Below are 22021 nucleotides of genomic sequence, written 5' to 3' on the forward strand. Positions count from 1 at the left end.
TCTAATGCTTTTCAGCACCTGCTTTGTTAGCCTTGCTGTTTCCTTACATCTTCAACTGAAGATGCAACTCTTTGAAACATAGAGCATTAACTCAGTAACTGATGTTTGCTAAAATGAAATTGGAGTGGTTGGTAACATTGTGGGATTTATAGCCACTAACAACAGGCAGGTGCTCAGACAGATTTATTGATGTGTTATAATGATGTGAAGTGAAGAAACCACAGCAGGAGAGCAGGGACTCGCTTCTTCTGTTTACTTAATGCAGTCTTCTAAGGGAAACACCACATTTCTGTATTTGAGTGGTTTTATTGACAAAGTTGCTACCTGAATGAAGTCTGAACTGCAGCCACCAAACTGATGTGTTTTGTCAGATTGTGTAGCTCCAGTCTTTAACACATAAAACACAAAATAGGAGGGGAAGGTGCTGGCAATCTTATTGCTTTGTTCAACTATTACTGCTGTGAGGAGATGAAAAAAGCCAATATCCAGATCGGTGGCTGGTTTGTCTTAATCACATTTAGAAGCATGGCACATACAGCCAATAAAAGATATGATCATGTTGTATTTTGTGAATCCTACATGTTAGTGTAAAAATAGTTGTTTATCATACTTGTCCACCCTACCAGTGGCAGAGCTGTCATCCAGAGTGATTACCTCAATGCAACAGAAACTGCAGCAGAAGTAATTTCAGTAGCTAGAACAGAAGAGTAACTTTGTTTAGGGAGTTTAATGACTGATTTAGTCAAGCTAGCATTAAGCGTTGGGCAATAAAGATTTTTCTCCTAGATTTTTTTTTTGGAGTTGTTTAATTTATAGTAACAATGTGTGCTGATGCCAATTTTAATCTAAATATGTTAAATATTTTTTCAGAATGTTATTGAAAGGTTAGTTTTATTCAAGTCTAAGCACAGTTAAAAATGCATTCTTAATTCAAAAATAAGGGTTTAAATCTCTTTCAAACAAGTTGTCACAGGGATGCTTTTTTCTTTTTTTTTTTTTTGTCTGAAAAGAGAAACAATGGACATGATTAGTGATGTAACCAGTGTGGTTTTTGAGCTATTACAGTAATTTGTTCCATGTTTCTGCATGTGAATTCTAATAGCTGTTTGCTACGTAGGCCTATTTTATCACCAAAATCTTACTTGATTTACAGTTATAAAGCACAACGAACCCAGTGTCAAAAATGAAAAGACACTTGGACCTTGCAACATGTTCTTTTAATATCATGTAATATTTAGTAAGTCTGTGAAAATAATGAGAATATTAGTGTGGAATAAAGCTGTGCTTAGGTCTCAGGTTCATAGATTTTATGGAAGAATAACCTCATCCTAGATCTTGTGAGATTTCCTTACCTATGCTGCATTATTTCCAAGTAGACTTGTTCTTAGCTGCTCATTTGCAATGCAGATGAGTGTTCAGTCTTTTGCCAAAAGCTGAAATTTTCATTTGAGACAATATTTAACAAATATTCTGAAGCTAATATAGAACTCATTAAGACAAGACAGCAGTGTAATAGAGAAGATATTCTAATTATTACTACTAACTACAAAGAAAAGTTAAGAAAAGAGTGTTTTCAGAAATGTTTTAAATCAACAGGATTAGGACTAAGTGGGAAGATTCCAACTTCTCAGAAATAGGATAGAATTGAAAGAATTGACAGAATCTACTAGAAAGCATTTTGTATATTATGTTATTATGAAAAAGAATATTTTTGGGTAAAGAAATCATGTTGACTTGTAGCTGTAAGTTGATGGTGTGCTGCTTGCATTTAGAGGAAGCTTGTAACTGTATGTTGAGGTATTTTGTCCCCCTGTGCTTTGGGGACACACTGCATCTCACAAAAGTCATAAAGTTTCCTGCTGGACTTGGCAGTTCTTCCTCAGATTTCATGGGAACTCTGTGGATAGAAAAGAAAGAGGAACAACAGAGAAAAGACCTCACTCTTCTCTCTACTGGAAATCCCACCATGTGGTACAGTGTTTCTTTTTCCTTAGAGGTTATTTGGATCACAATTTTTATTTATTGCAGAAGCACATCCTTCTGTGACCCAATCATCTGCTGTCCTGTAAAAGCTTAAATTCTACTTAGTTTCAAGTAAATCTATTTTGATGTGATTGCAGCCCTTTTTTTTTCTTCTTTATGGCAATTTGTTGATGCATGGGAGAGGAAGACTGGTTTTCCACTCTGAAAACTTAAAGCCTGCCAGTTGTATGGTATGTCAAAAGAAAGTCAAAAAGACATATTGATTACCATGGCAATGATAAAACTCTTCCTCCAACTGCATTGAAAAACATCATCTCTCTGTCCTCTCCTCCCAAAATGTTGAGAAAGCATTTAGCTGTGTTCATGAAAGCATATCACAAAACTCTATTTAGTTTCCACTGGAACTTTCTCTAAATTGACTTTTTTAAACAGTGTTTTATACAGAAAAACATGATGAAAATTATCATTGTGCATTGTATTGCACTGTATTTTTTGTACCTGTTCTGTTTCTGAAAGCGTAGTATGGAGATGGGGAAGTTTTTGCAAAGCTGAACAAAAGACACCACTGTTATGGTGTTATTTAGTTTCCTACTGAAGAATGTCAGTTGTCAAAGGGCAGTTGTCAAAGGGACTAATATTCATCATCATCAATAACAACAACAACAATAATAATTTCCACACTTTTTGATATCTTGAAATTTTCCCTCTGTGAATAATTTTGAAATTACTGCTTTTGAATTTCATCTTTCATGCTTCTGTCATACTACTTGATTTTTTTGCCAGTTTATACCGTGTGTTTCAAGTTTGCTCCAATATATTGTGTGTCTTGGATAATGATGAAGTGGCAGATCCTTTTAGATAAAATTCTTTTGGCTGCTCTGATTTCAGGAACCAAGTTTGGCGGCCTGCTCCTTCCCCCCACCTGCTTCAATACTTCTAGCATATCTAATAGTTTTAGCGTAAGATATTTTGAGTTCAGCAGGCTATTGCATTGCTTTATAGAGTTTTCAGTAAAAGTATTTTATTCTGGTTTCACATGTAATACAAAGAGGTTTATAGTCAGTCAAACTAAGGTAATAAAAACTGAACAACTTATGAAGGAAGGTGTGTGTTTGTTTTGGTTTTGTTATTATTCCTTCCCTAGAGCAAACCTTTCTCTTTATTCGTAGATTCCCTTGGCAGAACAATTTTCTCTTGAAACACTAAGTGACATTCCAACAAAATTGAGTAAATTTTGCATTTTTTTTCCTAGAAAAAAGATTTTGTAAGCATCGAAATGAAGATTCCGGTTATCTTTTGTCCTTTTTTAAATTTCATGATGTGCTTGTATGACTTCAGATTATTTTGCGTTAGAAACAACTGAAGTTCCTAATTCCCTTGGATGCTTTAACAAAAAAACCCACCAAAAAACAAACAAACAAAAAAAAAAAACAAAAACCCCACAACAAACCACATCCCCTCCCCCCCCCAAAAAAACCAACTCCCCACCCACCCCCAAAAACAAACCAAAAAACCCCAACTTTCTAGTGTTCTCTTTAGCTGTTGAAGACAGAGAATTACTGTTCCTGGTGAGTACCTACTAGAGTCAAGAATAAAGCTTTTCAAAATATCAGACTTGCATTTTAATTGTTGTGGACTGTGATGTACCACAGCGTTTCACCTTAAATAGCATTTGTAGTCAAAAGTCCAGGTTTTGAACAGAATATACTCATTATCTTATATTGATATTTAATGGCTAATGCTATATTTTTAAATACTGTTTATGTTCCATTTTCAGTAGGCTGGCATTATGACATCCACCTCAAATCTACACATTTTTGTCAGATCATTCTGCTTTTTAAAATAATTGTTTACTCTCACTTAAGGGAATTGGCTGGCACTCCTGTGCTTGAGCGACATCCTCTACTAGAGTTTATTTCCCTTCCCCATACCTGTGGTAGTACTGACTTGGGGTTATATAGTCATGGTCATGTTAGTAAAACAACTCAGCCTGTCTCAAATCTGCACACAAAAATGGTTGATAAAGGAAATAGAAATGTATTCTTTTACTTCCCATAACTGCACTGTTGTGATTATCTAGCAGGCAAGTGGGACTCAGAGTAGATCTGCTGAGCAGCTTATATCAAGTGAGCAAAATAGCAGTTCAGTGCCACAATTTAAATAAATGTACCTGTTTGCTGAAGAATGACTGTTACTGTGTTCTGCAGACAGGAATTACAGAGTGCTATTTTATTCTACTACTACTTCCCTTAACCACTTTTTTCTCATGTATTCAGTCTAAAGCATTTTGATTAGCTTCTGCTTCTGGTCTGTAATTTTTTTGAACATTCTTACCTAACTTCTGAAGTTTTAAGAAAACTTATTATTTAGCTATATTAATTATGGGAAAATAAGTACAGAAAAATATTTATTACCTTGAATTGTATAGTATGGACCTGTGCTTTTGAATGAAAAATATGGGTTTAGACAGTAGAGATTAAGCATTTAATGTACAACCTGGAAGTGACATAATCATTCTTCAGCATATAACAAATAGAATAACTTTCAGCAGCTACTTCTCTCTTCCTTCATTAAGCTTCTTTTGCATTGTCTTTGATAAACTCCAAAGTTTTTCTCTGTTTTTGTATTAAGATTTTGTTGTCAGCAGTGATTGTCTGCTCTTCCTTGCTGACCCAACAGCAAACTGACCCTCAGCCAGATACTCACCTCTGAGGCTCTCTGTATGCCAGGACTACCATGTCTTTGTTATTCAAGGCATCTTCAAATTTACCAGCATTCTGGAAACACTTCTGTTATACTCCAGTCCAGCTTTACTGGGTTTATACTTTAATTTTAAACTTAAAGAGATTTTGCCCACATGAACTCTTGCAAAGTCTCTGGTTCTTTGGCATCTTGAGATCATGTCTGGAGAAGAGACTGCACAATTTTAAGACATTTAATTTGGTGAGAAAATAGGAATTTTGGAAAAAAAGGTATCCAAAAAAAGCATTAAAACAGGCTATTGGCACTAGCAGCCATTGCTATTTGAGTAGGGAACCTTTTGTTACAACCAGCAAACACAAACCCCTCTACAATTTAAGTGAGGTACCTCCAACTTAAGTGAAATACAGAAAATAGGTGTTGAAGTTACCCATAAGAGGAAGAAAAAGAATAAAGGAAAAGGCATTAAGAGAAGAAAGAATAAAGAGAGAAATAGAGGAGAGAAAAATACAATTACCATGCAGAAGTCAGATGTTGGCTGGTCAAGAAGGCAGGCTGAGGCCAGATGGAGACCATGTGGGTGCCTCCTTATCTCCTGTGGCCATTCCCTGCAGGCAGGACCTTTGGTTGACTGAGCACTCAAGTATCTTCCCAGCCAAAGTGAGGGGAGCTGCGGCCAGTCAGAGGCTCTGGGGGTGTGGTGTGGGCACTGTGCTGGACGCCTGATCCCCTGCTCTGAGACAGACACAGACACGCACATACAGAGTCACCTACCCCCACAGGGTGGTTCTAACCCAATAATTACTGATTTCGTGTCTAACAACTTCCTCTCCTGCTTTTCACACTGTGGTTTACTCCCTCTTTTCACTTTCAGAGAAGTCCTCATCTTTTTTTCCTGCTTAAAATCCTTTTTATGTATTCCCTTAGAGTGTTCAGAATCTTTTTTAATAATATATACTGTTCCCATAACATTATGTTAATTCTAAATCATATGCATTTGGGGGGGATTCTTTCAAATTCTCTGACATAAAAGCTTTGACAGGAACTAAAAAGGTATAGTCAGAGCTGGTTTTGCTTCAATTAATCTTTACATTAGCAGGTGTTTCACAGAAAGCTGCAGAAGTGGAAATTCATCTTTCTGAAAATTGCCAATTTCCATCAGCACTGTAGCTGGCTAACAAACTGTTACCAGGGCACATAAAATTAAACTGAAATAATCTTTTTCCTGACCTTCAAACAGGTTAGTGTTGCTAGCTTCCAGTGAAAACACAGTTGATGTATTTTACAGAAATATATTAAAAAATGATAAATTTGGGTAGACTCAAGAACAATCTTAGCAATGGTGAGAGTTATTAGATTGCAGGGCATTGAAATTTCTCATAACTTTTATATTTATCCTATCACTGCATTGGTCAATAGACAAGAAAATATATGGTTAGAGACAGCATTTACCGGCAAAAAATAGAAGTACAGAAGTTGAATCAGTCTGTTAACCTTGTGTGTATATGTCCTAATCTGTAATGAATTCCTTGTTGCTGCACTGCTCAGGTCAGCATGTTGCAGTCATATATGGGGCCTCTGAATACTGGAAAAGATCATTCAGTTTGCAGGAGTAATAACCTCCACACTGTGCCATATAGCCCATCCATTTCTTCACATGCTGTACTGCTTTGATTTCTCAATAAATGATCCCTCCCAAAATGAGACATTTCTATTTGCTACTTCTGTGCCCAGTTGTGTTGACTAAAGAGAATGGAGTGTTTGTAGTCTATAGTGGTTTTGTTTTGATGCTACTTCGGGCCTTTTTATGATGATTGAAATTGAAACCCTCGTAATGGGTGATTCTGATATAAAGATGCAGTTAGTTTTAATATTTATCTAGAAAATATCAGAAGCTTTTAATTTTGACTAATGCATATATCTGATGTCCAAAAATGATCTTTCAGAACACTGCCTGGTCATTTATTCAGTGCAGCACCCATCAGCACTTTGAAAGAGACTAGGTGAAGCTTCTTGAAACTGACATTCAAGAACTGCTGTTAATGATGTTCCCTTGCCCAGAGGTCTTGTCTCTCTCTCGTTCTTAAAAAGTTAAATACTAGATTCAGTGTTGAAACATGATGTTTTTGGTCTCTTATTAAACTCTCTGATACTTGCCACAAGCTTTTATTATAAATTCAGAAAGAGCTATTCCTATAAATCTCTAGTATACATTATTATTTTTAGTGTGGGAACATAAGCACATTTCTACTTGAAAGTGTGGGCACATTAGCTGGCTCTTATTTGCATCCAAAACATCTAGTGGTCATATTCCTCTGGCTGTTGTGGAGACTGTTTTTTTTCTCAATGTTTTACGCTTTCTATCGATGAAATAAGTCATATGTCAGGTGCGAAAAGGGAGTTATGCTCCTCTGATCACTGCTATGTTTAAATGCCTGCTCAGTGCACTGGTTTGATCAAGGATTCATCAATTTTTTGTGTCCTTTTCTGAAGTTTCAAATTATATGTCTTTAGGAAGGAACTTTTTTCCATTTCATCATTTTCAGTTCTGAGTTTTTAGGTATAAAAGTTGTTTACTTTCTTTCTGGGAATAAATGAGATTCTGAACTTTTGAGTTTTCCTTCAGAAGAAATACATTCTGTTAGAAAGTATTAGTAAAAGTCTGACAGTGAAAGCATCCTGTTATGTAATCGTTCAGATCAGATGACTACAATACTGTCTTTTGGCCTGGAATTTAGAGTAACATGAAAAGTTAGAAATGAAAGATGCTAGAAACTTGAGGTAGTTGTTATATAATGTATTTGTGATGTGTGAATCATACATTCTGTCTGAAATCAACAAATAGTTATAAATGTGGATAAAGGAGCCTAGTAGAATGGGATGGCAGTAAATACCAGCAAGGACGGAATGAAACATAAAGAGGAAGAATCCATCAAAAGACCATCCTTCTCAAACTGGAGACTCAGGAGCTAATGGCTTGATCTTGGTTACTTTTGCAGCGATGCTCCAGCAAAGGTTGTAAGTACAGGACTGTCAGCAACATCCTGATGGTGCAAGAGTGCAGCAAGACTGCTTGGCACTATGCAGCATCTGTCATCCATGCGCATCTTTCTGGTTAGTTTCAGTATCTAAAACCTTCAGATTTCATGCTGGAGGACAGTACTTCTGTAACGAGCAGGAGAGAGACAGGAGTAGAGCATTGGGCTTCTGGGTAGGCTTTTCAAAAGGCTAGCTCAAAGAATGAGGCAGGAAATTAAAGTGTTAGGATTGACTGTGTTTTATTTACCCACTGGTTATTGCACATTCAGAGCTCTGGTGTGCATGAGAAGTTAGTCACATATGTATTTAAAGCTTTTGTGCCATGCCACAGTACCTGAGCTTTGAATAAGGATGATCCTGATCAAGGTGTTCTTACTGATTACTTCTACTCAAGGAATGTGATTGAGCATGGGTCAGGAAATCGCAATTTTCTTTTGTGGGTTGCTACTGTCAGGAATTCAGGTTAGTCATTGTAAAAATGTTCCTAAGAATAGACAATTCATAACCTTGCAGTGTTGGCACTGAGAATTACCAGCATACTGTAACCTTAAAACGGTGCAGAGTTTAGAAGATTTGTCTGTCTGACACCTTGTGCTACAATTACTGCATTGTGAGTAGATTCATGGCCTGATATTTCCTGCAATCATCATAACAACCATTGACATAAAGAAAACAATATTCAAACCTAAACAGGTTCAATGCCTGACTTGTGAGAAAACACAACTGACACTAATTCCACAATCTCAAAATATACTGGCAATTCCCATTATTTTTACTAGCATTTCTCCAATATGTCTCCTTGAGGCAGTAAGAAGGGAAAGAAACAGTGTAGAGAAACTAATATATCTTGAGGAGATACAATTGTTTCCCAAAAATATTCTTAAGGAGGCCTCTCTCATCTTTCAGATGTTTGAGATTGAATGCATTAGGTGTGAAGAAACCAGAGCTCTCTTTTATCAATTTATTTTTCCTGTAATTTTCAGTATGTCAAACTTGTTTAATTTTCAGGGTTCCCTTCTTCACACACCATAAGAAATAAATCAACACTAATAATTATACCAGTTCTGGTTTGGTTTCTTTAATTTTAAACCAGTTGCTAAATAATACCTGTTGATTTTTATTTTCCTGCTTTAAGCTGTCAGCATTATTTGAGTCCTTCACTGGAGTTGTTCTTCCATTTAATTATCATCATTATAATTCTGGAATCTATACCTCATTTTTCCCTCATAAAACATGTTCATTATATGTATTTTGAAAGTATCTTATTTGTCTGAAAGTTTTTCTCAGATCCCTTTAAAGAACAGAGGAAAATAGAATATAAGTAAGTCTAAGAGACTGACATGACATATTTTTCTGGTTCTGTATTAACTTCAGGGTCTCAGCATGAGATGGATGTTGCCGGGGAACTGAGAACTAGGATAAATATTCTTCCTTAGTAATGACATAATCTTTTTTTCTCCTACCTTGCCTTCAGATGTTCTCTGTGTCTGGAGAAGCGGGTCTGAAAATTCATGATCCTGAGTGAGACCAGAGTTAATAAATTTATTTACATAGGAATGTTTAAGCAGAAGAGGTAAAAGTGTCCAGGATTTTTCAATATTAATCATGGAAAACAAATAGATGAAATAAGGGTCATTAAATTACTTTGAAATGATAATTTACTTCTTAGAAAGTATAAATGCAGAAAAAAAAAGAATATATCTATAACTAGATCCTGCACTAAAAGCCTACATTTCTCTGCAACCAGGGAAACCTGCTTCAAATAGAATGAGATTTCAACCATGATCAAATACTGCTTTTCTACAGTAAATCAACTACACTAAAAATGAATTCCCCAAGGTTTTTCAAATATTTTAACACAATTGAAAAGTCACATAGTTCATGGATTCAAAGGTCGTTCAGGGTTTTGGTTGGTTTGTGTGTTTGTTTTTTTTGTTTTGTTTTTGTTTGTTTGTTTTTTTGTCCTTAAACTTGTCAAAATATGAATCCAAAGAGAAGATTAACAGATTTTAAAAATACAGAAGATTTTGCTTGGTGTTCTGTCCTCATGGAATTTGAATGAAAATACAGAAATGAAATGTGAAGGTAAAATGTACTAATGCTATAAATTCTGGACATGGTTTTCTTCTCAGATATTGAGAAACTGTAAGTGGGTTGATGAAAGTATGTTACAAGTGTCACATTTAGTTTTTGTCTGATCTCAGTCGTAATTATGAAGTTTCTGCTATCATAATATCATTTTAAAAAAATTACATTTTTACCCCATTTTTAATCAGAGAAAGACAAATTTAAAAAGTGCATAAAAGTCAATAGCTCATTAGCAGGATATTGATTTCTAATGTGGGAGTTTCAGGTTTAAGACTCTGTTTATGTGTTCCCAGATTCCAGGTAAAAATATCTAAATTAATTATATTGAATATTTGTCTGTCTGATCTTGAACAGAAAATATATCATTAATATTAACAATTTTTCATTATAAAAGTTTTCTTTGAAAAAGCTTTTCTCCAAAAATCAAAGGAATGGAAGGTACAAATAATGATAATTGTTGACCCAGATTCTTTACTGAAATGTATTTCAATTTAATAAGACAAGATCCTTATCTGTGGCTATTTTGTTCTTTCTATTGTTAGGAAAGAAACTGAAAGAGAAGTCAGTGCTATTTTATCCTGTAAGTAAAAAATAGGCAGGAAGAAAAACCCATGTGAAGTATTTTCTGCCTATTTGATGATGATATTGTATTCTTCCATAACAGTAAAATCTGTGTAAAAGATGTTATTTCTAGTTTCTATTATACTAACCTACAGCAAGATTTTACTTTATAACACACTTTCATTATTATTCTTTTATACTAGCCAAACTAATATTGGTTCATTTTGAGATTACGTTTTTAGGATAATGATTTTCTAAAATCCTTGTAAATATTAAACCCTTGGTTTCTCTCTATCTGCTGATTTTAAAATGCCATTAAAAACAGTCAGAACTATCACTCAAAATCTGTCCTATAATATGTGCACAAGTTGTTTGCAACTTTGCTATTCACTGAAGTTATTGAGCTTTTATATTTCAGTCTTATTTTCGCCGTATATTTCTAGGAATAGAGAGTTGTCTTACACATTTTTAATTGCTGTTGTGTTATGTGTTGATGTTAATTTACTCTTTCTTTTTAAAGTTTTGAATCAACATCAACAGTATTTTCAAACTAAGAGATCCTATGGAATGCCTTCTCTGCACCTACAGAAGTTATTATCCTTGTATTAGAGCGCCTGAGAAAATGTAAATGAAAATTCTGTATAATTTTATATAGATATATTCCTAAAGCTACTTTAACACTTTGTTATGTGGATAAGATCATGACTCATGTAAATATAAAACCATAATGGCTGTTATGTCCTAGTAGCAGGGCAGAGAGAAGGGTGGGAGGACTTCTAAGTGAATCTGAGTTTCAAAGAGTAGTGATGAGCAAGATTTATGTACAGAAATTCAGAACAAATGGCAAGTTGTCTTCTCCACAGATTAGCTGCATCCTATAAAAATAATAATATTAATTGATATTCTCCTAGTGTAGTGCTAGCTACTTTCCTTTATGACCAGCAGAAGTCTCAGGCATTGTGTGTTAGAATCACTTCCCTTATTGTTTGACTAAATTCACCTCACAGCATCTGTCTTTAATCCCATCTGATCTCTAGCCTTATACAACCTGAAGTCCACCTTCAGAGCTCTTTCCAATTCTTTGTTTTTCAGTGCTGAGGTCTCTTAGGTCTTATCCTCTGAAGTTTTGTACCTGTTTTAGATAGAATAGCATTAATTTTCTTCAGAATAACGTGCGTGGATTTGTGCTGAAAATTTTGTTGTTTCTGGGCAGTGCTTAAACAGAGTGAATCATCAGACTTCATGTGGTGCTCTGCATCTCACATTGCTGCACCAGTGAGTAGGTTGGAGGTGTACAAGAATTTGGGAGGGGACACAACCAGGACAGCTGACCCCAACCAGCCTAAGGAGTATTCCATACCCTATGGTGTCATGCTTAACAATGTAAACTGTGAGGGAGAGAATGTTTGGAGGGACTGTTTTTAGCACTTGGAATGACCTGTTGCTTTCATTAAGTGTCCTTTCTTCTGATCATCTTTCAAACTTTCTTACATACTCTTTTGCAGAGACTACCATTGTGGGTTACTCTCCAGCTGTTGTGACTTAAAATCAGTTGGCAATAAAATCATTCCTGTTTAAACTGTAAATAAAGAGAAGATGACACAAAAATATAATTATAAGCATTATGTCATTTGTCAAACTGCTTTATTTGTTTGACTGTTGGCCTGGATTAGTCAAGATTCTGCTTACATGCTGCTACAAGGTTTCATGCAGTTCTTTGTAATGAACATGTTGATAATATAGTTTGGTTTTCTGAAACTACAGATGAATAATTAGCTCTTTTTGAACATGTAGGCCACAAATACAAACTCATTTTTGAATAACAAATTGATAATTTCTTAATAATAATATTCTAATGCATATTTGTTTATTTCATGTTCATAACAGTTCATCTATAGTTAATGCACAAATACTTTCAAGCTCATAGCTAATACTCCTTAAATTTTGACTAGTTTCAACTATCTCTGGAGTTTTATCTCTGTAATAAGAGGTTATGCAACTAGTCAGTGCAACTGAAAATTTTGAACTATGTAATTTAGAAGGTGGATAAGTCTCACTTAAATTCTTTATTTTTTCCACTTGATCTTAGATTTACTTCATTATACATACCTATAATTTCTTTTAGATTTATTCATGATGGCTAGTTTTTATCCCAACAGTGATCTAAAACATCATAAAAATGGGGTATAATTAGCTAATTCCCATTTAAATTAAAAAAAAAGAAAAAAAGGAATGTTTAAATTAAGGAAAATCAGTATCTGAAAATAAATGTGAAAACTTTCAGAAAACATTTAGTCTCAAATGTAACCCCTTTCTGCTTTGGGAAGCCACCTAGGATTCATATTTCGTACAGTACTGTGCCTTTTCTCTAGCTCTTTTTACATAACTGCTATAGAAAGCTCTTATGCCTATTCATAAGACTATTTCTATTCTGAAAAAAACATGAAAGTTTAATTCTATTTAAAACATATTATGAGCAAAATTTCAATTATATTTAAGGATAAATTTTAACTTTAATAAATGTTTAAGTTCTGTTATGAATATAATCATCATATGTGCAGGCGAGGCCATGAGTGTAATTAAGTCAAATGGTTGCAAAAGTTGTTCAATTGAACATAATTACTATTTGGTAATTGTTTTCATGAATCTTACAGCCTTTGTGAAAAGCATCTGTCTCAGCAACTAGCATGAACTTTTGAAAATATTCTGTATTTTTTTTATCTGTGTGTTTAACAATAGTTACATGGGAATCACCACCCGATGAGGTCTGAAGAACAACTCAGTGTATGGCCTGATGCCTCACATAGGTCTTCTGCTTTTATTATAACTGACAGTTGTTACTTTATTGCAGTCATCTTTCTTGTTTTTTAAATACTCCATCAAATTTATGTGAATGACATTGAGTTCCCATGGTGTTACCTGGACTGCTTTTCAGTTTTCTTGTTTTAATGTTGTTTATAGCTTCATGCAAGTATTTTGATACTATGGAACTGATCTGTGTCTGAGGACCTGATACAAAAGAAGCATAGCATTCACAAAATTCTAAGGTATTGCTAATGATTAGATTACATGTTTATAAACAAAATGAAGAGAGTTAAGTTATATCTTACATTTTAGTTATGAGACAGTCTCAGAATTGACACATAACATATATTATTTTCTTAATTCTGTTTTAACTGATACAATGCAACTCCCCTTTCTGCTTGCTTTTGAGAGTGTAGAAATGCTGCATGTAAACTGACTTTGGTTTCTTTGCATGCCGAGCTGCAATTTCAGGCCTGAAAATATGCAAATCCTGTTTAAACTTATGCTCTGACTTTATTCTTTCTGAGTTGTGTACCTATTTTCCATCAGTAATCTCAAGAAACTTTTATTTTCCCCTCACTAAATTGGAAAGTTAAGTACCATGGCAAAGTTCATGATGGAGATACAGGAAATTAAGTGAATCTTGCTTGTATTAACCTGTAAATTTTGAATGTTCCTTGTCAGGGCATCTCTAAGTCCATTAATTTAAAATAAGTCACAGTTGTCTGAGTGGGCAGGATTCAAAAATACCTAGTCTGTGAATTTTTTTCCCCCCCAGTAATACACATATTGCCAGAATTTGAGTAGCATTTGCCTTCTGTGTCTTCTTTTTTTCTTCCAGAGGTTTGATCCTACACTTTTGAAATATGGAAAGTAGAGGAATAATGCTTAAAATAGAATTGTAAAGCATTTGGCTAAACCAGAGAAAATATTAGCTAATGCCTACAATGTATTCCCTCAACAGTCGGGGTGCCAGATCGAAATAGCTCTTAGTGGGAGGCAGCAGCACTGTTCTGGGCTCTGAAAAGATTCTGCATTTTTTCATCATGTTAATAAATTCTAAAAATAGGTTGAATAAAATAGTGTCTTGTCTGGGTAGTACTTGTCTTTGTTCAATGCATTTATTTTAGGAAGGAGAGAGAGGAGGAGTTTGTATTAGGAAAAAGTTAGTCTCTGGTGGTGTTGCAAATGAAAAATTCCAAAGTCTTTGTAATTTAGCTGTAAAATATAGTGCAACTGTTAAACCCCAAATCAATATCACCTGATGTCATGAAGATCACTGCGTTTCTTGCAATAATTTGAGTAATTACTCACAAGCTCTGTAACGCACCTGGAAACTCAACATGCTACTCAATTCACTTCCGATGAGCAGCATTCACTGACTGTTCCTTATGCTGCAGTTGTAAAATGAACAAACAAACCAAACATGTAAGGAGATAAGCTTGTGAATTTTAGGCACTACTTAATGACTCTGTATTGAACCAGTGCCTTAGAAACAGAGTTTGAAGCTATAATCCTCTCTTCTGGATAAAGCATAAAACTAAACCTGAACTTTCCTGTAGTAATTGCATTATCTGCTGCTTGGCTTTTGAGCAGTAGAAATATTGATCAAAATCTGAGCTCTTACAGTTATTTCTGCATAGCTTTATAACTTCTGAAATTTCTGGTTTAATACCAAGAGTGCTAACTTAAATTGTTTTGTACTGCACTTATTTTGCCTCTTAAACACTTGCATTCTGAATTCTCAGAGGCATTTTGATTGAATAGTTGTCCATAACAATTTACATTCTAATATTTCTAAGGGAAAGAAACAATTTGAAATGTAAGAAAAACATTATATACCATTCAGGTATGCTAACCCATTTTCAAGATGAAAATTGAACCTGAAAAGAAGTCCTTAATTGGCCCTTCTGCTTACCGAGCACTACTGAAATTAGGCGCAATTCAGTCTTTTTTTTTTCCATCTGCAAAGAAAGCTCTGTTGCTACATTTTCTCCTTTTTTTCCTCATTTTAAGCATTGTTTTAGTCCCCTCTACACTATTAATTTATGCTTCTGTAAGTTAATTTAAAGGGACTGACTAGCATTGAACACATTTTGTTGTGGGATAATTGGCTGGCCTTGCATCAACTCTGCTGTTCTTTCTGTCATCCAGAAAACTTAATTTACTGTGCATGGCAATGTTATGGGCTGCCTCTGTGGCCAACCCCCCTCCGCCCCCCCCCCCGCCCCAGAAAAAAAAAAAAAAGAAAAAGAATGTGGTAAAATGTAGCTATGTATGAAAACAATGCCTATGTAAGGACAAATTTGGAAAGGCTGGGTCAAAATGTGACTTATAACTGCTATTGTATGCTATTATTTGGGCAAGTGAGCATATAAAAATCTCTGAAAAGATGAATTATTCAGTGATTTATTAATATTAAAAAAGTGTTAATGACAAGCCTATATTACATAATAACAAAGAAAAATACAGGCAAGAATAATTGAAAATTAGTTGGCAAAAATGCATGTAAGTTTTATATTTATTGTATCCTGATATCCTGGGGGAGTCAAGAAACTAGGAACTGTTAATGGTAGAGAACTTTCAGGGCAAACAGCTTGCAAAGGGTCAGCATTGCAGCTAGGTGGGGCTTACAGTGGACTATAAAGTAAATACATTTGATACATTATCCTGCTGCTGAAGCAAGATATTTTCATATTTTGGTAAATATGAAAGTTCTGATAGTAGGAAAAATATGCCGGTGAAATTCCCAAAGGTTTATAGTGTTAGTTGTTGCACTGAAGGCTGAGATCAGTGGTTTCCATTCTTAGTATAGGTGAGATAAGAAGGTGTAGTTTCTATTTCCTTCTTTAAAACACTGGAAATATGATACTAAGAGTAACAAAACAGCGGAAAAATAATGTCATGGATGCTTTTTGTTAATAGTTTGTAGAAGTCACTGGAGGGCAAGCAGGCAGAGAAATGTCTGAAGATCCCTGATGCTATTTCAGTAAATTAATGTGTGCTAGGTGATTAGTTGAATTATTCTGAAATCCTGTATTTGTAGGATATTAATTAAGAAATGTAAGTGGCTACTCTGGGGGTGTGGATGTTGAAAAAATCTTATATATTTTGATGTCTCTAAATTTGCTGTGTACAATCATCATTCTCTTAGCTACAATATTTCAAGCCCAAGTCCCTCTGCAGTGTAGGCAACTCTAATTATATATTATTTTCTAATGTTTGTATAAAATATAGTAGTACAATAGCAGCATGAGAGTTTAATTACAGCAATGTTGCATCATGCTGATTAAATGTGTTTTCATCTTTAGATTATTTCACCCTTATTCACTTTCTTCTCCTACTATTTTTTCTATCTTTAACTCATAGTATCAAACTTTTTAAATTATAAAAAGTATTATTAAAATATAAAATGTTTTTACATAAGATAATTGTTTTCAGGTCTTTATTAATGATAGTTTTGGTTGCTATTGGATAATGGGCTATGACATAAAATATTTTGAATTACTTCATGTTTCTACTGCAGATATGTTTCCTAAAACCCTTATACTCTTTCCTGAACTGCATTCTATAATGTGCCATACTGATGATTTCTTAAATGTCCGTAAATGGATTTTGTCCCCAAATTTTATATTTCTCTAGTTTCATGTCATTTTGTGTCTCTCAAATTTGTAATATTTTTAGTGTAGTGATCTTTGCTTCCATCTATTGTATAATCACAATATGCAAATGATACCAGCAGCTAAATATTTCTGTGTGGTCACTGCAGGCACTAACCATGCCTAACACTCTTAGGTGACAGTCCTAAAACCATGTGGCCACATACATGTGTGTGAAACAAAGCTTCACTATATTATCCAAGGCAGAGAGATTGCATTGGACTGCTGCATTCTTAGGCAGGAATAAGTACTCTTTTACCTGATCCTGTGGACACATGTCTATGAGTTTCAGAGCAGATGAGCTGCGTATGAATGAATCTTTGGTATTTTATTTTTTTATAGGAGACAGAGCTTGGTGAGAGAAAGGCTACCGATACCTAACTTAGAAATGTAAAGATCCTTTCACTGTTTTCCATATCATGTGTTCATCTATTCTCTGTGAACCCAAACATGACTTTGGAACTACTGAAAATTATCTAACAAGGCAAGGGGTTACTGAGAATAAGAAAATCATAGAATAGGTTGAGTCAGAAGGGTCCTTTTAAAGGTCATCTAGTTCAACCCCCTTGCTATGGGTAGGGGCACCTTCCATTAGATTAAGTTGCTAGAAGTCCCATGCAATCTGTCCTGTAACATTCAGAGATGGGACATCCACAACTTCTCTGGACAACCTGTGCCTCACCACCTTACAGTAAAGAATTTTCTCCTAATATCTAATCTAAATCTAACCTCTTTCAGTTTAAAGCCATTCCCCCTTGTCCTATCACTCCATGCCCTTGTAAAAATTTCCTCTCTGACTTTCTTGTAGGCCCTGTTTATGTACTGGGAGGTTCTTGTAAGGTCTCTCTGGAGCCTTCTCTTTTCCAGCCCTTACTTTCTCTCAGCATGTCTTCATATGAGAGGTTCTTCAACTCTCTGATGATCTTGGTGGCCCGCCTTTGGCCTTGCTTTAGCAGATTGAGGTCTTTCTTACTTTGGGGGCCCCAGAGCGATATCCTGAACAAAAGGTTTAAATGTTATTTCTATATTTTTCCCCTCTCATATACTCAGAAGTTTTAACTACTGTTGAGATGTTTTTAATACTTTTAGTTGTACTGTTTCTGTATCTGTACTTCCAACATTATGAGCCAAGCTAAACTTCACCATGTGTGCTATTTATAGCCAGTCTGTATTTCCCTAAGGCCAGATAATCCCAGAATGTTGTAATCATTGTTCCATGAAAAGCTGACAAAACTAGAAAGCTGTATCATGCTACCAGCACTCATTCTATGAGTACATGTGTGCCATCACTTGATTCTTTGTAGGAATTTGATAATAAGTGGATTTATTAGACAACCTATCACATTCTTTCACTTCAGCTCATCCTAAGTAATATTTTCTCTCAGTCTTGAAAGGTTAAAAGGTACTAAAAGCTTCTAAGTAATTTTTTCTGTGTTTAGCATCCTTATCTGTAGGGTGACTGAAGGTTGGTTCACAAAGAGTGAGAAAAAACTCTAATAAATTATTTAGTTAAAAATCCCTAATAATTCAGGAATCCGAAGGAATACAGTCACTTATCAAAAATGTTGGAAATTGCAGTTGACATCAAGGAACAGTCCACAACACTGATGGAAATCTTAGCATGTTTTGTTATTCTAGGATAAGTAAGAAACAAAACTTACTAACTAGAAGATATTTGTTTAAAGGTGCAAAATACAAAAAAAATTTAAAATTCCATTTAATTTCCTACTAGAAGGAATGTTATGCTCTCCTAAACTTCTGTCAGAGCAGTAGAAATGAACTGGTTCTCATAAATTGTCCTATAGTAATCTGTAGAGTAAGTCTTCATTTGCTTACAAGTCTACTCACTCCACTGTTAAATTGATTTCCCTGTAAGGGTCTCTTATTCAGCCTACCTGTTTCTTTTCTTCATGTATTCTCAATAATACATATTGAAAAGGGATAAAGGGAGATATTCTGGGATATAGTATATACGATTTTCTTCAAATCCTTCTTGCAATAATATTCAAGGAAAATGTGGTATTATCTTGCTTAAGAAAAATGTGAGTGCATTTTTTTTACAAGATTCCATTTTCTGTTAGACTATTTCTGAAAGGTATTTTTGGTTCAAATTGAGAACACTTGCTGTGGTAAGGCATATTCATGTATTACTACAATGTGACTACTAAAAAAGCTCTAAATTAATCTCATGTTTTCCTTGTTGTTTTTTTTTTTATTTTGTCTTTTCAGAAATGAATTTCTTTATTGGAAGAAATCATGATTATTTATGGATGCAGAAAGAAAATGGGCTGATGTCCTTCTGGGTGTTCTGAACAACATGTAAGTGTAATATGCTTACTGTAACACAGACTATGTGTTCAATTTAGGTAGTGATTATTACTTGATTTTAACACAGAAAACATTGGCAAGAGATGTTTCTTAATTTATTTTTGTCACAGCCACAGATAAGGTACAGTGACATTGTCTGAGGTAATACCTTTCAGAAGGTATTCTTATCCCATTGTTTTACTCTGCACATTCATATTCATCAGACTCTACTGGTCATTCATAAACTTCACACAAGAAAGTTCATAACAACGCAAGTCAAAATTAATGGTAATTTATAAGCAGAGCTCTAAAAATTATACAGGGCCTATCTGGTCAGTACAATGACCTAACATTAGATAAACATCTTGATTTGTTAGCCTTTTCCAAAATAGCAGTATTGTGACCTTTTCTGGTAGAAACTGCAAAAACACAATTACATAAAGGCTGACAGAAGTCAAAACACTGAATAAAATCTTCAGTTTGGAGGAGACACTAAGTAATATTAATGACCTTCTCAGACTTAATGCGCTAGTACAGAAGGGAAAGCAAAAAGGCCATTTGTTCTTTCCCGCAGCAACGTGTACAGAACACTGTTGCTGTTCAGTAGAAATATTGGTTTGGATATTGCTAGTGGGATGACAATCTTAACTTCTCTTTCTGTTTGATTTCATTGCCATAAGCATTTCTTGCCTGAGAAAGGCACAGTTCTTGAGGTTGATGATGAATCTCTGAGTATTCGTTTGACTTTTGAAAGGCTAATTGATTCAGCTTTGTTCATGAGGTTGTTTCAGTCTTTTCTGTACACAGACATTTATAGGGACAATTTATGGGCACCAGTGTTTGGAGATGGAATATCTGTCATTCAAACAGTCATGCACTTGCACAGAAAGCGGATTTTCACCATCCTGTTAGTTGGTTTTTTCACTACAATTCCTGTCACTGTTTTAACAAAAGCTCCAGTCTATGTGTAGAACTTATATCACTGACTGGGGTGATGCGTCATATATAGTGACCAGTCAGATCGCTGGCTGGGGTGATGCGTCATATATAGTGACTAGTCAGAGCCTAAATATGATGTTTGACACATAGCCAGTTAAACTTGTCTTTGTTCAAGTGAACTTTGCAAGAACACTAAAAAATAAATTATTTAATAAAAGATGGTATTTTTGCAAATAAATTTTCAATTGAAGGAAAGAATTGTTTGTCTGTTCAACTGGAGAGTAAGGCAGTGGTTCTCAAACCAGGATATAAAAGGTATACAGTGGGAACTGCAGTGTGTCTCTGTTCTCAGCTGAAAGACTGACAAGAGAAGCTGCAAAAATGGTCCTCTGGTCAAAAAAACCTCAGAGGTGTAGTGTTAAACTTCTTGTTTTGTCTGAGAAGTTGACACAGATGCTTCTAGCTTCATTCAGGATGAGACTGGGGGGAATCGCTAGGTATCCCTTACCAAGGCCTATGTAGGTTTATTGTTCATAAATACTTTCAGTGTCCTGATCACAGGATTTAAGACAAAATTTTTCATTCTTAGGGAAAGAAAACAGATTCTTCATCACTGCATTGTGAAGATGAATTCTTTTCCTTTATGTGCTCATTAGATTTTGTGATAAAAGAGATCAGTTTTAAATAATGTCTTGGTGCCATTTTATTGTCCAGACTAAAAGTTAGATTGCAGTTGGCTTAATATCAATGTGTAGCTATTGGCTATAGCTGATCAGGAAGCTTCATCTTTCTGTATCCACCCTACAATTTACATTTTCTACTATTACAGCCCTTATAATTTTATGATGCCCAGTTCTTCTCCCTGCTTTTTGGAAGGGACTTCTAGTCCCTGTTGCTGTAAAAGGTTAGTGAAAGACACACTACACGCAGTACTAGTTTATATATACATGCCTCAGACTAGTACCTAACATGATAGCTAAGCGCATGTACAGAAGGTGTTTGATCTTCAACACATTCAGCAATCAGAGGTATTCTGGCAGTAACAGGAGGTATTGGGACTGGTGAGAACTGATCTACATTTTTCAAGATTTTTTTTTCGTATCAGAAGGTGGAAATTGGTGAAAACTTAAATATGTGTCCTCAGTCTTTCATCGCAACTGGCCTTCTGATAAATTCTAGGAATACCAGTGCTTTTGTAATAAGGGAGGAGATAAATAAACACAGTTCTATTATGGAAGTTGTCTGTCGCAAAGCCTGGAGGGTAGAAATTGGGCCTTGCTCCTAGCCATGATGTTTTGGTGCTAGGAGTGGCAGTTGCTAGCTGTGTGACAGGGACCCTGAAAGCCTGAAAGATGGAGTTGGAGTTGGGGTTGGAGCTGGAGTTGTCTGTGCTTTGAGAAGGCTGGTCTAGCTCAGGGAGCTTCATTTCTGGGGTTAAATTAACTCCCATCCTCTGCATCAGCACATGGGATTTTTGAGTGCTGACAGTGCACTGAGTGTCCATGAACCTGGGGCAGGTCCTGATACATTTCTTTTGTTTCTGTAATATAATCAATGTCTTTCATTTGCTAGAGTTCTTCCTGATTCATATTGTTCTGTTTTTACAAAATACCATTATTTCATGGCATACAAATTCTGTTAGGAGTTTTATTGCTGTGTGGTTTGCTGGGGGAGGTGGTGGTCCTGGGGGTGGGAGGGGGGGAGATTTAATTACCTGAATAGTGCTGATAATAATCCAGCTATATATTATTTTAAAGGGATTATATGTGGCTATTATTCTTCAGCTGAAAACACTGTTTGGGAATGATTGATTTAATTCTTTCTCTCATTAGAGAATTGCTTCTAACTGGAAGCATTTTATATTGTGCAGTTACTTGAGACACTGTTATTTTCAATTCAACAGAAAATGGCTCTAAGAGTGAGCAGAAAAATGAGTGACA

At 35.1% G+C, this 22021-nt stretch overlaps 1 protein-coding gene across 5 annotated transcripts in view; it reads left to right on the forward strand.

Moving 5' to 3' along the window:
- LRRC4C (leucine rich repeat containing 4C) overlaps nucleotides 1-22021 on the forward strand; it is a 503584-nt gene that overhangs the window by 187553 nt on the left and 294010 nt on the right. For 3 of the 5 annotated variants that reach the window (XM_071558643.1, XM_071558642.1, XM_071558646.1), the window contains one exon: nucleotides 19065-19154. The gene's annotated coding sequence lies outside the window, so the exon portion shown is untranslated. Of the gene's footprint in view, nucleotides 1-10972; nucleotides 10996-13365; nucleotides 13419-19064; nucleotides 19155-22021 lie in introns of those variants that run through there. The other 2 variants (XM_071558645.1, XM_071558644.1) reach the window with 2 other exon arrangements.

The sequence above is a fragment of the Pithys albifrons genome, chromosome 6, assembly GCF_047495875.1.
Source record: "Pithys albifrons albifrons isolate INPA30051 chromosome 6, PitAlb_v1, whole genome shotgun sequence".
Taxonomy (NCBI): Eukaryota; Metazoa; Chordata; class Aves; order Passeriformes; family Thamnophilidae; genus Pithys; species Pithys albifrons.